Consider the following 6,000-nt stretch of genomic DNA (forward strand, 5'->3'; position numbering starts at 1 on the left):
CCCCATCCCGTCACCATCTCACCCCCCATCCCGTCACCAACTCACCCCCCAACCCGTCACCAACTCACCCCCCAACCCTCTCACCCCCCATCCCGTCACCAACTCACCCCCCATCCCCGTCACCAACTCACCCCCCCAACCCGTCACCAACTCACCCCCAACCCTCTCACCCCCCATCCCGTCACCAACTCACCCCCCATCCCGTCACCAACTCACCCCCCAACCCGTCACCAACTCACCCCCCAACCCTCTCACCCCCCCATCCCGTCACCAACTCACCCCCCATCCCGTCACCAACTCACCCCCCATCCCGTCACCAACTCACCCCCCAACCCGTCACCAACTCACCCCCCAACCCTCTCACCCCCCATCCCGTCACCAACTCACCCCCCCATCCCGTCACCAACTCACCCCCAACCCGTCACCCTCTCACCCCCCAGAAGATACACTTCTCTGGGCCGCCGGGGTAAGGGCTCCGCCCCCACTGTCCTCTGATTGGCTCTCCGCTCCTCCAATCAGGGGCAGGCTGCACGCACTCACGAACGCTCCTGCCAGCCCCCGCCTGCAGTCTACTGGGCCTGCTGATCTGTAACTTGTGGGAGGGGCCGCGGGGGCGGGCGGCACATGGTGTGGGTAACCCCGCGAGGGTTGGTTGCCGTGGGTAACCCCGCGAGGGATGGTTGCCGTGGGTAACCCCGCGAGGGTTGGTTGCCGTGGGTAACCCCGCGAGGGTTGGTTGCCGTGGGTAACGCGACGTTCAAGCAATAAGCGCATGCGCGAGTACGGAGAGCACGGAGAGAACCTGCTGAGCCACCATAGACAGAGGACGAGTCGTTTTTTTGGCGCCAAATACAGTTATTAAACGTCACTATAAGTAAGCGCGCGGGAAGCAGTGTGATCAGAGATCGGGAGGTCGGAAACGTCTCAGGCAATATATCTATGTGTATGTAACCTCAGTAAGGGCTGCAGGTCTCTTACAGGAGGTCTGAGGCAATATATCTATGTGTATGTAACCCCAGTGAGGGCTGCAGGTCCTCTTACAGGAGGTGTGAGGTAATATATCCATGTATATATAACCTCAGTGAGGGCTGAAGTCAGAGATTCTCCGCACAGACTCCCCCCCGACACACACTCCCCCCCAACACAGACTCTCCCCCCCGACACAGACCCCCCCGACACAGACTCCCCCCGACACAGACTCCCCCCGACACACACTCCCCCCGACACAGACTCCCCCCCGACACAGACTCCCCCCGACACACACTCCCCCCCCGACACAGACTCCCCCCCGACACAGACTCCCCCCTGACACAGACTCCCCCCCGACACAGACTCCCCCCCGACACAGACTCCCCCCCGACACAGACTCCCCCCCCGACACAGACTCCCCCCCGACACAGACTCCCCCCCCCGACACAGACTCCCCCCCCGACACAGACTCCCCCCCGACACAGACTCCCCCCCCGACACAGACTCCCCCCCCCGACACAGACTCCCCCCCCCGACACAGACTTCCCCCCCCCCCCCGACACAGACTCCCCCCCCCCGACACAGACTCCCCCCCGACACAGACTCCCCCCCCCGACACAGACTCCCCCCCCGACACAGACTCCCCCCCCCGACACAGACTCCCCCCGACACAGACTCCCTTCCCCCCCGACACAGACTCCCCCCCGACACAGACTCCCTTCCCCCCCGACACAGACTCCCCCCCGACACAGACTCCCTTCCCCCCCCGACACAGACTCCCTTCCCCCCCCGACACAGACTCCCTTCCCCCCCCTGACACAGACTCCCTTCCCCCCCGACACAGACTCCCTTCCCCCCCCGACACAGACTCCCTTCCCCCCCGACACAGACTCCCTTCCCCCCCCGACACAGACTCCCTTCCCCCCTCGACACAGACTCCCTTCCCCCCCCCCGACACAGACTCCCTTCCCCCCCGACACAGACTCCCTTCCCCCCCCGATACACACTTCCCCCCTCGATACACACTCCCCCCCGTCACACACTCCCCCCCGACACACACTGCCCCCCCGACACAGACTCCCTTCCCCCCCCCGACACAGACTCCCCCCACCCCCGACACAGACTCCCCCCACCCCCGACACAGACTCCCCCCACCCCCGACACAGACTCCCCCCGCCCCCGACACAGACTCCCCCCGACACAGACTCCCCCCCGCCCCCGACACAGACTCCCCCGCCCCCGACACAGACTCCCCGCCCCCGACACAGACTCCCTTCCCCCCCCGACACAGACTCCCTTCCCCCCGCGACACAGACTCCCTTCCCCCCCCGACACAGACTCCCTTCCCCCCCGACACAGACTCCCCCCCGACACAGACTCCCCCCCCCGACACAGACTCCCCCCCCCGACACAAACTCCCCCCCCCCGACACAGACTCCCCCCCGACACAGACTCCCCCCACCCCCGACACAGACTCCCCCCACCCCCGACACAGACTCCCCCCCCCGACACAGACTCCCCCCCCGACACAGACTCCCCCCCGACACAGACTCCCCCCCCGACACAGACTCCCCCCCCCCGACACAGACTCCCCCCCGACACAGACTCCCCCCCCGACACAGACTCCCCCCCCGACACAGACTCCCCCCCCCCCGACACAGACTCCACCCCCGACACAGACTCCCCCCCGACACAGACGCCCCCCGACACAGACTCCCCCCCCGACACAGACTCCCCCCCGACACAGACTCCCACCCCCGACACAGACTCCCCCCCGACACAGACTCCCTTCCCCCCCCCTTGACACAGACTCCCCCCTTGACACAGACCCCCCCCCCCGACACAGACTCCCCCCCCCCCGACACAGACTCCCCCCGACACAGAATCCCCCCCCGACACAGACTCCCCCCCCGACACAGACTCCCCCCCCCGACACAGACTCCCCCGCCCCCGACACAGACTCCCCCCCCGACACAGACTCCCTTCCCCCCCCGACACAGACTCCCTTCCCCCCCCGACACAGACTCCCCCCCCGACACAGACTCCCCCCCGACACAGACTCCCCCCCCGACACAGACTCCCCCCCCCGACACAGACTCCCCCCCCGACACAGACTCCCCCCCCCCCGACACAGACTCCCCCCCGACACAGACTCCCCCCACCCCCGACACAGACTCCCCCCCACCCCCGACACAGACTCCCCCCCCGACACAGACTCCCCCCCGACACAGACTCCCCCCCGACACAGACTCCCCCCGACACAGACTCCCCCCCCCGACACAGACTCCCCCCCGACACAGACTCCCCCCCCGACACAGACTCCCCCCCCGACACAGACTCCCCCCCCGACACAGACTCCCCCCCCCGACACAGACTCCCCCCCCGACACAGACTCCCCCCCGACACAGACTCCCCCCCCGACACAGACTCCCCCCCGACACAGACTCCCACCCCCGACACAGACTCCCCCCCCGACACAGACTCCCCCCCGCCCCCGACACAGACTCCCCCCCCGCCCCCCGACACAGACTGCCCCCCCGACACAGACTCCCCCCCCCGACACAGACTCCCTTCCCCCCCCCGACACAGACTCCCTTCCCCCCCCGACACAGACTCCCTTCCCCCCCCTTGACACAGACTCCCCCCTTGACACAGACTCCCCCCTTGACACAGACCCCCCCCCGACACAGACTCCCCCCCCCGACACAGAATCCCCCCCCCCCCCCGACACAGACTCCCCCCCCGACACAGACTCCCCCCCCCCTACACAGACTCCCCTCCCCCCGACACAGACTCCAACCCCGACACAGACTCCCCCCCCCCGACACAGACTCCCCCCCCCGACACAGACTCCCCCCCCGACACCGACTCCCCCCCCCGACACAGACTCCCCCCCCCGACACAAACTCCCCCCCCCGACACAGACTCCCCCCCGACACAGACTCCCCCCACCCCCGACACAGACTCCCCCCACCCCCGACACAGACTCCCCCCCCCGACACAGACTCCCCCCCCCCGACACAGACTCCCCCCCGACACAGACTCCCCCCCGACACAGACTCCCCCCCCCGACACAGACTCCCCCCCGACACAGACTCCCCCCCCGACACAGACTCCCCCCCCCGACACAGACTCCCCCCCGACACAGACTCCCCCCCGACACAGACTCTCCCCCCCGACACAGACTCCCCCACCCGACACAGACTCCCCCCCCCGACACAGACTCCCCCCCCGACACAGACTCCCCCCCGACACAGACTCCCCCCCGACACAGACTCCCCCCCCGACACAGACTCCCCCCCGACACAGACTCCCACCCCCGACACAGACTCCCCCCCCTGACACAGACTTCCCCCCCCCCGACACAGACTCCCCCCCCCCGACACAGACTCCCCCCCGACACAGACTCCCCCCCCCGACACAGACTCCCCCCCCGACACAGACTCCCCCCCCCGACACAGACTCCCCCCGACACAGACTCCCTTCCCCCCCGACACAGACTCCCCCCCGACACAGACTCCCTTCCCCCCCGACACAGACTCCCCCCCCGACACAGACTCCCTTCCCCCCCCGACACAGACTCCCTTCCCCCCCCGACACAGACTCCCTTCCCCCCCCTGACACAGACTCCGTTCCCCCCCGACACAGACTCCCTTCCCCCCCCGACACAGACTCCCTTCCCCCCCGACACAGACTCCCTTCCCCCCCCGACACAGACTCCCTTCCCCCCTCGACACAGACTCCCTTCCCCCCCCCCGACACAGACTCCCTTCCCCCCCCGACACAGACTCCCTTCCCCCCCCGATACACACTTCCCCCCTCGATACACACTCCCCCCCGTCACACACTCCCCCCCGACACACACTGCCCCCCCGACACAGACTCCCTTCCCCCCCCCGACACAGACTCCCCCACCCCCGACACAGACTCCCCCCACCCCCGACACAGACTCCCCCCACCCCCGACACAGACTCCCCCCGCCCCCGACACAGACTCCCCCCGACACAGACTCCCCCCCCGCCCCCGACACAGACTCCCCCGCCCCCGACACAGACTCCCCCGCCCCCGACACAGACTCCCTTCCCCCCCCGACACAGACTCCCTTCCCCCCCCGACACAGACTCCCTTCCCCCCCCGACACAGACTCCCTTCCCCCCCCCGACACAGACTCCCTTCCCCCCCGACACAGACTCCCCCCCCGACACAGACTCCCCCCCCCGACACAGACTCCCCCCCCCGACACAAACTCCCCCCCCCCCGACACAGACTCCCCCCCGACACAGACTCCCCCCACCCCCGACACAGACTCCCCCCACCCCCGACACAGACTCCCCCCCCCGACACAGACTCCCCCCCCGACACAGACTCCCCCCCGACACAGACTCCCCCCCGACACAGACTCCCCCCCCGACACAGACTCCCCCCCGACACAGACTCCCCCCCCGACACAGACTCCCCCCCGACACAGACTCCCCCCCCGACACAGACTCCCCCCCCCCCGACACAGACTCCACCCCCGACACAGACTCCCCCCCGACACAGACGCCCCCCCGACACAGACTCCCCCCCGACACAGACTCCCCCCCGACACAGACTCCCACCCCCGACACAGACTCCCCCCCGACACAGACTCCCCCCCCCCCGACACAGACTCCCCCGCCCCCGACACAGACTCCCCCCCCGACACAGACTCCCTTCCCCCCCGACACAGACTCCCTTCCCCCCCCGACACAGACTCCCCCCCCGACACAGACTCCCCCCCGACACAGACTCCCCCCCCGACACAGACTCCCCCCCCCGACACAGACTCCCCCCCCGACACAGACTCCCCCCCCCCGACACAGACTCCCCCCCGACACAGACTCCCCCCACCCCCGACACAGACTCCCCCCCACCCCCGACACAGACTCCCCCCCCGACACAGACTCCCCCCCGACACAGACTCCCCCCCGACACAGACTCCCCCCCGACACAGACTCCCCCCCCCGACACAGACTCCCCCCCGACACAGACTCCCCCCCCGACACAGAC

This window comes from Ascaphus truei, unplaced genomic scaffold (assembly GCF_040206685.1).
Source record: "Ascaphus truei isolate aAscTru1 unplaced genomic scaffold, aAscTru1.hap1 HAP1_SCAFFOLD_1420, whole genome shotgun sequence".
Lineage (NCBI taxonomy): Eukaryota > Metazoa > Chordata > Amphibia > Anura > Ascaphidae > Ascaphus > Ascaphus truei.